The sequence below is a fragment of the Coturnix japonica genome, chromosome 21 (genome assembly GCF_054131305.1).
Source record: "Coturnix japonica strain WE chromosome 21, WE-NBRP24, whole genome shotgun sequence".
In the NCBI taxonomy this organism is placed as follows: domain Eukaryota; kingdom Metazoa; phylum Chordata; class Aves; order Galliformes; family Phasianidae; genus Coturnix; species Coturnix japonica.
The window spans coordinates 9,620,965-9,634,009 of NC_140683.1; the positions used below are offsets into that span (position 1 = coordinate 9,620,965).

A 13,045-nucleotide genomic window follows, 5' to 3' on the forward strand; every position below is an offset into this window, starting at 1 on the left:
AACAGGAAAAAATTCTTCAACATCTCACAGAAAGGAAGTCGAAATAAATTGAGCTTTTCTGCTCAGAACTTTATGAATAGAGCCTTAAAACGAACGTACAAATAGGCTGTAATGAGTTAGAATTGTCCTCCTTTGGAGGTTTCTCTGGAAGTCCACAACCATCATGTCTGAAAATTGATTTGGGGAGGAAGAGTGTGCCGAACTGACTAACAGTGGAAGTGAGGGTGAATGATTAACACAGGATTGTTTTCAGGCCACATCTTTCTTCCAGCCATTTTTAATATCCAATTTAGTTATCTCTGTTCTACATACTGGTTTCTTTCTGCAAAGCCTTATGAGAGACCTCTTTTGTGGTTTTGATAATTGATGAAGTGTTTGCATTTCTCAATAATCTCAGATTGACTGGGCATGGGATCAAGAACCTGTCCTTACTTACCTTTTACTTTGAAGTCTTTCATTCCAAGTGTGAATGTTTTCACCTCAGCTGCAGCTGGAGACATGAACAGACGAGGGGTAAATGAAGTGTTGATGTGGATGAAATTGAAAGAGTATAAATAAAGTAGAAGTGTAATTTAAGGTCATATTTCTCAGCCTGCTGACAAATTGGGTCTTATGATCTCAAAGCAGTATCTCATGATCTCGAAAACATTTAGTTCTGTGACACCCATGTAAGGCAGGATTGCCATTGCAATTTTCCAAGTGAGAAAAGGTGACATGAGAGGAAATCACAGAGGATTGCTGATGGGGGAACAATGCTGAATATATATCTTTAATACCTTTATCTCTAAACCATTAATTTCAAGAGCGGAGCATGTATGTAAAGTGGAAGAGCGATAAGTTGGTTAATAAAGCTATGTCCTGTGCTCTTAATCTTTCTCAGCTAAAACTTTCTGCATTTCCTATAGTTTTATCCTTTAAGTACTATGTGTGTATATATATACATACATATATATATATATATATATTGCTCTATGAAGTTGTTGTTGACAATTGAGATATCACTAAACTGATGGCAAACTGTGCTGAACAATAGGGACGTGATAGAGGCCAATATTAAAATTCCATCTATTCTGACCCTTGTAAAAGTGTGTGAAAGGCTTGCCTTAGGTCTTCAGATGTGCTTCATTGCTATGAAGTGAGGTATTCTTGTGTGACCCTGATGGAGGACCCTAGGTCATGTACATCTGGGTCAGAGCCAGCATATTCGCCCAGGCAGGCTTACTCATAAAGCCTGCCTGATTTATGAAAGCACCAGAGACTGCGCTATTCCAAAAACAATGTGCCACAAACTTAGTACCGGATGCTCACTCACATGAAAACAATTGTTTAAATGCTGAACGAAAACTCATAATGAGACCCAACGCTCCCCATTTGTGGGCTGACTGAAGCCCCAGCTGCACTTGTGAGTGATTTCCCTGACTTTGATGGCCCAGAGGGCTCTGCTCCAGCTGCATGTCTGGGATTGAAGTGGCCCAAACAGGACTGAGAAGGAGGAGGAGGAAGAAGCCAACCCAGACTGGAGCACCAGGGAATGCAGAGGAAGTGACTGTGTGCTGTGTTGGAGGGCGTTATTTCACCCAGGAGGAGTTGGCTGAAGCCCTGCAAGTATGATTTGGCCGAGGGCCATGCAGAAGCAAGGAATGACCTTAAATAGTAGTCAAACTCATGGTAGCGTGAGCTGCCTGTGCTGCAGCTGGGGACATCCCTGGTTGCTGACTCATGGCTGTGGGGTGAGATCTGGCCGTGCTCGCTCCGTGTGGGAGACGTGCGATGTGTTACTCATCACCGTTTGGGATGGGATGTTGTAAGGTGTCTGTAGGCATGCAGGAACTTACATGTCCTAATTTCCCTTGCGTCACAGCAGGTGCCCATGTTCCTGTAGCACCGAGGCTGCAAGCTCCAGCAAAAGCCACATTTGCCTCAAATCTAGATTACTGCCATTCAGTGCATCACAACCCGCCGAGTGAAAAACTTCCTCCTAATATCTAAACTAAAGCTCCCCTGTCTTAGTTTGAAACCATTCCCCCTCGTCTTATCAATAAGAGGATGAAGAGTGAGCAGCAGTGTTAGTGAGGAAGGATGGGGGCAGGTCCCTGCAGCCCATAGAGGACTCATGCTGGAGAAGCAGGATGTTTCCTAATGGGAACTGTGGGGAACTCGTGGTGAAGAAACTTGAATTGGGCTGAAATCTGCTGCTGAATGCATATACTTGTGTGATTTATTGAATAGGGTGATGGCTAAATGAGGATTCTGCAGCAAGTTATTTTAAATGATGCTCTTAGGATCCTGATTGAGTGCAGGTTCCAGGTCTTTCACACCTGGGTGCATTCATTTAGGATTAATCTGTCAATTTTACTGATCCCCACTAGCACATTTTATCAAGATCCTCCTAACACGTTACCAGAGGCTGCAGGAGATGCAGTGCCTAAGAACAGCTGGCTCTGCCCACGGATTTGGCAGCCACTGCTCCTCCTGGAGCCCAGGAGACCCAAGGGAAGCGCCGGAGGTACCAGACAGCTGGAATCTTGGTGTGCACGGTTTAAGAACACTTACTAATTTGAGACAGGAATCTGACATTACCTTGGGCTAATTGTTCTGGAGTTAATCATCTGAATCCATCACCTGCCTAGGTAATCACCATAGTGATCGCGAAACAAACAATAGCAGTGTTAAAATTATCACGGCAACCTAAGGGAATAAAGACCCGAGTTGGAGTTTTGGAGAGTGTTTAAGATTATACATACGTGATGTATTGCAGGAAAAGATGAGCTTATCACCTGTCTGTGGGTCTTCTGCCCCCAAGCTGCCCAGGTTCCATGCTGTACAGTGGCTGTTCAATGGTGTTCGGCCCTTTAGGCTGGTTGAGGAATATCTTTTATTAAAAAAGTCATGCTGCAGCCAACTGAACTGCATGAAATCATAGTTTGGATTGAAGTGAAAAGCAGTAAACATGATTAAATGGATATTAAAAGGAGTCTGAGTAAGGAAAAGGACACAGGCACCCATATATCTCATTATGGGGTATCTGTATCAACAAAGCCAGAAAAGCAGCTGTTGGAATTGTCAGCAAAAAGCTCTTAAGTCATGATGTCTTTATATGAAAATGTGCAGTTAGCATCTTGCTGTGATAGCATCAGCAACAGTTTTGAGCTTCAGTCATTCTCTGGAGTTCAAGCTCCACACAAACCAGCCGAAATCTGTCTGTCCCTGTTGAGGGGGGATACCAGACACTTAGATTGGCTTTTCTGCTGCAATGTGGAAGAATCAACAAGTTCATGGTTCAGGAATGCTGCTAAGAAACCACAACAAGGGACTATGAACAACTGCAGATCCATCTTTCCTATAGAGAAAGGTGGGGGTGACCCACAATAGAATCACTCCAGGACTTGACTCATCTGCCCCAAGAGCTGTAAAAGCAGCACATTGTGTTGCTTGTTACAGAGAACATGGAATTTCCTGCTGACACCTGTAATAAGCTGGGGCAGGTCTGGCCCCTCCAGCCTTCCTTGGTATTTGCAAGCACATGCATGCTGCGCTCAGCGCAGAATGGGCATTGGATAAAGAAGTGACTCCCATGTAACACAACTGTGTGCCACAGGTGGGCAGTTTTGCAAAGAACAAACCTCCAAATTGTCTTTTTATGTGGAGCTGACAGATAGAAAAGCACCAAAGAAACCCAATTTCCAGTGTTTAAAGGAGGCCTACAGGAAAGACTGGGAATGTTTCTATCAGGGATATGACAAATGCTCTAAATTAAAAGAGAGTAAGTTTAGATTAGATCTCAGGAAAACATTCTTTGCTCAGAGATTGGTGTGACCCTGAGCTGTGGGTGCCCATCCCTGGCTGTGCCCAAGGCCGTGGATGGGCCCTGGGCAGAAGCTGAGGTCTGGACGGGCTTTTTGTCTTTCCCAACCCATCTTATGGTTCTACAATTAAAACAAATATATTCTACCAGAACTATTAGATGGCAGAATAACCCATTTTGTAGTGGTGCCTCTGTCACCCTTCTTACGAAGCTGATGGATGGGGTTTTTTGCATATGAGAAGATATAAGCTATAAAAGAAAAAAGCAGGAATATGTTTCTGGATCTGCAGATCCTAGAAATACATAGCCCTACGCAATGACTGTAATTTTTAACTCATTCCAGGCTTCTTCCAAATTGCCCAGTGACTTTGCCCAGAGATGAGATGTTTGGTACATGTGTGCAAGGATATATAGATTGGAATCATGCTGTGAGCAAGTTTAAAATAAGAAAATACAGATGTCTGTGAAAAATGGGAGTGCTGTAAGTTCTCCAGTATGTTGTAGGATAAAGGCCAGACTGAACAACATAAGGAACACCATAAAAAGATTGTAGAAGATACATTCTAACAGCAGCCTCTGCTGCTTTGATTTTATTTTTGAGTCAGATGTTCCTAGTAGTAAATTGCAATACAGCATCAAATGACTGAGAGTTACTGAAAGTGATCAGTAATTGCGATGTGACAAACACGTGTTTATAAAGCGTGATGATTACTAACAGTTGCAGAATCTGTTGTGGGAATGGGCTCTACTGCTTTCAACACACTGCTGTTGTACGTGCAAAATCTCATTTTGTGGACTGTTGTGTTTACATCATAGCATTTCACAAGGGCTGTCCCGGCTCTTGACAGTGTTCTTTTCATGCCCGCTCTTCAGCCAGCATACCAAACAGCCCTGCATGCATCGCAGCAGCAGCTCTGTATCTGCACAGCTTCTTTGAGGCTGATAACCCTGCTGACTTCCCGTCTGTGAAAGAAAACACGCAGGAGGTTGTTGCTCCTGCTAAAGAAGTCTTGTTGTCTAGCTTTACAGTTTCACATGGCTATATATCTAGGCACTGAGGTCCTAGAAGCCCGACTCTTCTGAAGGAATGCATGCTGCACATACTTGATTGCCTGACTCATAAGACTGGTGCCAGGACTTCGGCTTTTCATTTCTATTTATTCACCACGGGAAACCTAAAGTACAAATAGATTGGATGAAAGGCTGGCTCCACTGAAGTCAAGGACAAAATTCTCATTGATTTCTATAGGCAGAGAACTTCACTTCTGTGCTTTTGGTTGTTCTTTACTGTTTCTGGCTTAGGGTTAAAGTGACATTTGAAAAGGCTCTGTTACCCCTGGTGATGATGCATTCCAACATCATTCCCAAATACGAGTGTGTAAGAAGCATTTCTTTCTATACTGGAGTGCTTATAGCTTATGAAGTAAGACAGACTTGAAGAAGAGCTCACTAAAACCTTGTTTATGAAGCACGTACACAGACTTCAGGTCTGTTTAAATCTTCTCTACAGCAGGATATGGGGAAAGGAAAACAGGGAAGCGTGGCTGACCTGCAGGTTGGTTAGCTTCAGCAGCACACAGCTCTTGTAAGGGGCCTTTCATGTGGTGCTTCTTGTGCCCTCCTCTCCTACATCATGTCCAGACATCTCAGGTTTTGGTTCTTTCAGTTGCTACAACAGCCTCTTGGTGGTGTGAGCCGCCCTGTGCTGCTGTTACTGTCGTTTATGCTGGGGATATGCTTTTTTGGTCACTTTTTTAGGGCAGTGAGAAGAATTATTTCAAGTTTATCGTACTGTTAAGGAGCAGGACTCGGCTGCTGCCTCATTAACGTGTTACAAGAGCTCGCCACCTTTTTGTCTGCTGAGTCAAGTGCAAATTCTGGTAAATCTTTCCTGAAGCACATGCATTTCTGTTAACGTACAATTCCAAGGGGAAAAAAAAACCCAGAGTATTTTAAAGCATTCAGCATCTGAGCTTTAAAAATAGAAAAAATAAGGGGAAAAAAAAATACCAACAGCTCCCCAGTGCCCAATTAATCATTGGCTTTTAACAACAGACTCGCAGGCAGACACAGACGTGGAACAGAAAAGCAGGAGAAAAGAAATGCTCCTTTGTCTCGTGGTTGAACTAGTTGCCCTTGCTGGGATACAAGCAGTTCATCTGGGTGGAGAAACCCACTGGCCCACTTGGCATCCCGCGGCTCTTGGCACGCGTTAAACAGGTCGGTAGGTGGTCTGGCACAGAGCTCTGGACGTGCTTTCTCACAAGGTTTCTTGCTTTGCAGGGGGAAAACCAGTCCAATGTAAGGATCTTTTCTGCAGGGTTCATCAATGGCTTCACGGCACTTAGGGATGGTGTTCAGTGTGTCGCTGAACACTAAAAATTAAACCGATTCTCTGAGGTGCTACGGTTAATTTTGTTGGTACCGTCTCATTTGGAAAGAAGGAAATTCATTTGTTCTGTCCCAGTGTTTTATGCAGCAATTTTGGTTGAGGAACTGTGGCTTTAGAGATATCACTGACGTTATTGGATGAGATAAATCTGCTGGAGATGTTAGGAAGGTTGACCAAGAGTCACTGGGCTCCTCTCTGCTTGAATATCTATTTTGGCTCTGAGGACTGTGAAGCATCACCCTAAATCTTGGAAGGAGCTGATTATGCTGACAGTCTTTTACTAATTGTCATTAAATCATTGCTGCAGGAATAGATCCATTGTTATATAAAATATGCCTGATTTACACTCAACTCTTGGAAGAACTTTCAGTTTCAAGTAAGGATGCAGATAGGAAATAAGAGGAAGCCAGTAGAAAATTCAGGATGTGTTGGACAGATCTGAGACAGAACTATTTTCTATCAGCTTAATGGTGTTTCTTTTTTGCACAGTTTGTTCCTACAACAACTGAGCATTACCTGAAAGGTAACGATTTTCCTCTACAATCTTTCATTCAGGTGCAGTGAGGGGCAATTAGAAACTCTTTTAATAGAAGGGGATGCAGCGATTCAGTTGGTGTCTCTCCATCCAGGACAGTTATCTCCATGAAGTCACAACACCCAGACGTTGCCAACATTATCTAATTATTTCTTCTTAAGAATTTGTTCCTAAGGAGGAAAAAAAAAATAAGTAGTTCTTTTCCAAACAATTGTCAAGATCTCCTAAGCCTTCTGGTGCATCGCACAAAAGCAACTAAATCCTGCTCTCTGCGAATGTCATGTTGCCTTGATCTCTCTTAACAGGAGTTTAAATCGTTGCTACAACATGAGCAGCAGTCACTCCCCGTGTCATTGCCGCGTGCCACAAATCACATGCAGGGAGCTGTCGGGAGTAACAATAACACATCAGGGATGAAATGGCTTAAGTCTTGTGTGTGAGAGAGTGTCATCGTTCCAGATTGCTCATTGGTTTTTTCCCTGTGTGCTTCTGCTGGATGCTTTGAGACTGAATTGGGTCACGGATCTGTAGGGGGGTGGAATTTGCTGTGTAAAGGGAAAAAAGAAAGTTTAGTGGAGCTTGGGCTACATAAGGATTTACTGAAAGTAGTTTTGCAGTGTGACCTATCCTACAGCTGCAGCGTAGAGAAGAGGGGATTGTTACTGCTGTGCTGCTGGGTGGAACAGTGAGCAAACTAGCTCAAGATTTGTCTGCAGGCATTAACTACTCCATTAAAGTTTATTCTCTTATTTTTTTTAATTTTTTTTTCCACTAGATCCTCCTAAGAACATTCTTCTGTGCGTGTTCTTGCAGTTTCAGCTCATCTGCTTCTAAACTGGATTAAGGTCAGCCTTACGTTGGCTACACAGGCAGGAGCATACAATTACACATTGCATAGTATGAGCTCTCGGCTGGTCAAATGTACAGCAGCTCTGTGTTAAAATGGCATTAGCATCCCAGATGCTGCTGAGAAACATATAACAGCTCGGGTTTAGTGCTGTGCTATCACAGATGTAATTTGCTGGCTTGCTACATGCCTGAGTGTATTGCAGGTGGAGGAGATGTGCACTTCAGTTGCTTGTGCCCTTTAAACCATTAGTACAGAGCAAGAGAAAGTAACAAACTGGCATTAAAGCAATGATTCCTTCATCCTCCATGAGGTCACAATGCACATAGAGAAGCACTTTCATACTCAAGTCCTCCCGCAGGTATGGGATGTTGCACTGGGCCGAGTGCTTCCTGACTTTGATGCTCTCCATGCAGAACCCATATTTGTTCATGTTTACACATTTTGGCAGGGAGGGAGTCACTCTGTTTAGTATCCTCCGGGTTTCTTTGCAGTGGTTTTAAACACTGCCACGCGAATAGCAAACCCAGCAGGTCCTCCAGCAGCCTGCATCCCACTGGGCAGAGCTCGTGTCTGGCAGCAGGCAGGAGCACAGATTGCTGATGTAAACCTCAGCCCTAAAGCCTTGCCAGCATGAAGATATGTGGAAAGCTCCCATTCCCTCCAAATAGGGATAGGAAAGTGATGGAGATATTGCCATAGGCCATTCAGCGAGCTCCCTCCTCCTTCCTCCCACTTCAGTCCTCCTCGGCGTGCTTTGTAAATCTTCTCACAGCAGCTGGGCATTGAGGAGTCATTCAAAAGCACCTGTTGCTGGGATGTGCTGGAGCTGTGTGTCCAGTTAGTAGAATCCTGCCGACCACAGTGTAAGTGAATGTGTCATTAAATTCCAGGCTTGTGGTTGGGTTTTACATAGTTGATGCTTTGACACTGAATTTCATTCTATTTTGAGCCTTTTTGGGGGCTGAATGTCCTTGGTCAGATTTTGTCTCCAGCTGTGTTGCTTTTATTCAAGTGCTTGTTTTGCTGCAAGCACTGCTTTAAACTATTGCGTTATGTGCAGAGGGTCCAGAAAGTCATTTATTGGAAGTATTTATTGGAAGAAATAAAGCACTCACAGGATTTCTGATGAGGAAACTTGGGCACAAAGACTGTTAAATGATTTGTTGCTGTTGTGGGGGTAATCAGGGCATTTATTTCAAGACTGTCCTCATGCTTCTGAATTTTGATCATGTTTAATATCTCTTAAAATGATTTTTCTTTTGAGTTAACAAGGGAAAGCAACAAAGAAACCAAAAGCAAACCTGAAAGGTGTAAAATTTATTATAAACCAAAGTTAAAGCGTGCTTTCCTCTGAAGGACCTTTCATCTACTGCATTTATCACTATAGGGAGTAACAAGGGATTACTGTCGTCTGAATGACTTCATAATGCAGGAGGGAAAGCTGGGAGTACAAACAGGCACAAAAATGAATGGCTTATACTGGGGTGAAGCTTTCCTCCCTGCAAACAAGCAGCAAATGGTGCTCAGTTTGGTGCATTCCAGCCCTGGCCTCCTCTTGGTGCTCTTTAGAACTAAGGGTCACGTTTCAAGCTGAAATCCAATGAGCTGAAATTTCATTTATGTTCAGGATCAATGAGGTTAAATGCAATAAGCCAAAACTGTCATTAAAAGGCAATTTCGTAGATTGATTTGGGCTGGAAGGGAACCTTCCACTCATTCCAAAGTTTCCTTCAGTCTGTAAATAAACTCTGGGGCAAAAAAACCCAACGGAGCCCTGGGTCCAAAAGCCAAATCTAATTCTTGAGGTGCCCTGTACTTCTTAAGGAAAACCTGGGAAACCATTTCTAGCAGGGAAGATGAGCCTGGTAGTCTGGATGTCTGGTACTATACCAAGGAAACAGGCGGTGTTCTAGAGGCCTAAAAGTAAACTGTACAAAACCAGCTCTGCTGCTGCTGAAAACTGGCTGAACTCTGTGCAAAGTTGAACCCGATTGCTTTATATTTTGTGAAGATCTCTGTGCTTGCCAGTGGAACAGTTTAGGCGCCCCGACACACTTGAGTGTGGACGGGTGGATGGAACAAAGTACAGTTTCATTCATTTGCTGTAAATATTTATGAACATAGCCATCATTGGTGGGGAATGTGTTGTTGCTCAGCATTAATAAGATGGAATGAAAATGGCAAACATGCCTGAGGCTCATGAAGCCAGATCTGGAGACCATGTAATTTATATAAGCATCTGTGCCTCCTTACATCTTAGATACGCTTCTGAAACAGACAGACAGGTAGATAGCTATGCATAGTTATAGGTGCCTATAACCTATAGGTGCCTTCAAGGTAGGAATTTTTCCATCACTGGTATTGGTGTATTGAATTCTTAGAGGAAGTTCTTTGGTTCTTGAAGGTAGAAGCATGGAATCAGTAGTGAGTTCCTTCTGTGCTGACTCTTCCAGTCCCTCAGCTTCATTGTTCCCTGTGCTTCTGGTCCCAGTGAATGACACTGATTTCAGATTCAGCTTTTAAACTTAGCCCAGTCTTTTTGCAGAATGGATTATATTGTGTTTTCTGTGCCACGAAGAACAAGATCTGTATCATGGAACACTTACACTTCCTCCTGAGACAATCCAGACAAAGATTTCCATCCTGCCCTGTACTGTTCTAATGTGCTGATTACTGTACAGAAGAGAGGAAGTGCCATAGTAATCATAAGTAGATAAAGCTCCAGTCAAACATCTTTCATCACTTTTAGTGCTAGCCTGACACCTTAGGGACCCGTTTTGTAGGCGTGAATCCATTTGTCAGACTTCTGGCTAACACCTCCACACAACCAGATGTGCTCAGCTCGTTGGCTTGCTGTCTTGTGGCTTCCGACCTTAATCCCTGCAGCATCACTTGGGAAAGAATGCCTTCCCCCTTCACCTTTTGCCCAGCCTTCCCACTTCCAGCCCACCTTGTGGCACCTTCCTCAGCAGCATGTGACTCCTGGAAGTCTCTAATCATTCTTTATGATGGTTGAGATGATGTTGTTGGCCAGATCCTGGCTTTGGAATTCAGTGGTAAACATTCTCACAAAACGCTTACTGTCTGTCACAATAATTTGCTAATCTGTTTATAGCTGGGATTCTTACAAAATGAAATCAGTCCCCCGCATTGCCTTTCCATCCAAATGTCTCCAAGAAACAGAATTGGTGCCTTTGATGACATCACTTTTCTTGCTTCTGCATAACTCAACATTGAGCAATAAGCATTCGGGATTTTTCCTGCTTTGGAGCTCTCAGTGTATAAGAACAACTGAAAGGGTTCTGCCATTCCCTGTTGCTATTGAAGGGAAACCTGAATGGAAGACTATTCAATGTATTTTTTGCAAAGTCTGTTGTGTATGTTGGCAGACAGTGTGAATGAGAGCCAAAGCAATGTTTATATGTACATCTGAAACTTGTTTCATTAGAGAAAGAACATTGTGCTATTTCTGTTATCCCGTGTTACAAGTTAAAGGAGATGCTGCAGCTACTGAACATATGGATATCATTTATGCCATAACTCTGGGGCTATTTAGGTGCTGTGAAAGGCTGCGCTGAACTTGCTAAGAATCCACCTGTCATTTCCATCCTCGTGCATTGCCAGCTGAAACATTTAGATGTCGTGCTGAGGAATGTGGTTTAGTAGGAGATATTGCTGACAGGTGGGCGGTTGATATATTATGTCTCGCCTAGTGTTTCTTCATACTATATAGGATGCTGCACCTATGCAATTCTGGTGTCAAATCCAGCCACTTTTAGAGGCTTTCTTCTTCCAGATGGAATATAGTCTATTACACAGTTGGCTTTTTACAGCACGTTGAAACATTAACCACTTCTGCTCCTCCAGTCTTTTGTCCCATGTTGAGGAGGTGAGTTCACTGGCAACCAGCTAAAGCTGGGAGTAATGTCATTTGTTTCTAGGAAGCTATTTTGGATTTACACCCTTTAGGATCAGGATTTGCTCTTGAGTTCTATCCTTCCTCAGCCCTTTTCTCCACAGCTAAAAGACTCCAGTGTTTTTGAAGGCTTGCACATTCACATCCCACATTAAATCCACGGTAGCCTGGAGGTCAGGCAGTCCCATGGCACTGTGAGTATATCAACTCTCTGAAACAGAGTTGCCTTTCATCAGATTCTTCTTTAGTGGGGTGAAGGATTTAATTTAATGGTTAAAAAAATAGAATAAGAAATGTGATACGTGAGCAACTCCATCAGACTGTGCAGGAAAATGAGAGCTGGCAGGTGGAAACAGCAGCCCAGCCTTTCCATAACTTCCATCTGAAAAGGCTGATTATAGAACGAGCACTCTGCTTAATGCTCCCCAGTGAGCCCTGTCTGTCAGCATCCACAATCCACTCGTGTCTGAATGCACACTATTGTAATTGTCTATTTGTTTTTCAAACACTGCTTTTAGAAGACGGGTATCCTCTTCAGAGCACATCTCATACGTTCTCCCTTAAGTGAATGCATTGCACCTAGGCAAAATGTAATCATAAGGTTTAGAAACAAAAGGGCAAGGGGAAGAGCAAGCCTCTCTGTGGAAAAAATGTGTAGGTATAACCTTGGTCTGCTTTTAACAGAGTAAACCTGCAAAGTGTCTGCAGCCTGTTGTTCCCTTCAGTGTAGCTCTTACACCAACAGCGTGCTTTGCAGTCAGCTGCTGGAAAAAGCATGGGCTAAGTGAAAATCTAAGAACATTTTGTATGTTCTTTGCCCTTGGTACTGAACTGCTTGCTCTTGTCTGCCAGTAGCTGTTAAAAATGTATTTTCCTATTTTACTGAGGGTTAACTGCTTCATCTTTCCCACTGTTGGAACAGGCACTGGTGCTGAGGATCACTTCCAAGATTGTCTTTAAAAACTTCCCCAAGTGCCCATTAGCCCAGAGATGTAAATTGCTTTCTATTCTCTACTGTCTGAAGCAGCCCCTGAAAGGAGTAAAATCCATTGTTCTTTCCTTCCTGAATTGTAATGTGCCTTCATGTAAATAGCAGTTCACAACAGAGGGCACAAAGCAGGGTGTTTCTCCCCATTTTTCTTGCTATCATTGTCTGGCTGCCTTAACATTTGATGTACCCTAGTGGTACTCAGGAGCTTCTTAATGAACATTTCTCAGTGTATGTCTGTTACACCTCCATTACAGAGGCTCTAAGCTTGCTTATACCAGCCCACACTCTTTTATGGTTACCATTGCCTGTCAAGCCACTGCTGTGTGAGTTTTGACATGGATTATGTTGCATTTAGCACAGAGGCTTTGCTCTAGGAGGAGAATCAGTGCATTAAGGGTTAGTACTCACTCTGCAACTCTGTCTTGAGAAACTGAGGTCTGGGGGTGTGAGTGGGGAGATGGCACAAAAAGGGAAGGTTTGTTCTGGTTCCTCTGTGCTACCTGACCCAAAGGCACAGCAGGCTCAGAAGGGGCTCTGCCACATCCTGGCAATCTCT

General features: G+C 43.4%; 1 protein-coding gene across 1 annotated transcript in view; it reads left to right on the plus strand.

The window, feature by feature from the left end:
• The first annotated feature begins 8,348 nt into the window (after window positions 1–8,348).
• Window positions 8,349–13,045, plus strand: part of TNC (tenascin C) — a 65,467-nt gene continuing 60,770 nt past the window's right edge. Inside the window, exon 1 of the mRNA XM_085520943.1 lies at window positions 8,349–8,445. The gene's annotated coding sequence lies outside the window, so the exon portion shown is untranslated. The remainder of the gene's footprint in view (window positions 8,446–13,045) is intronic.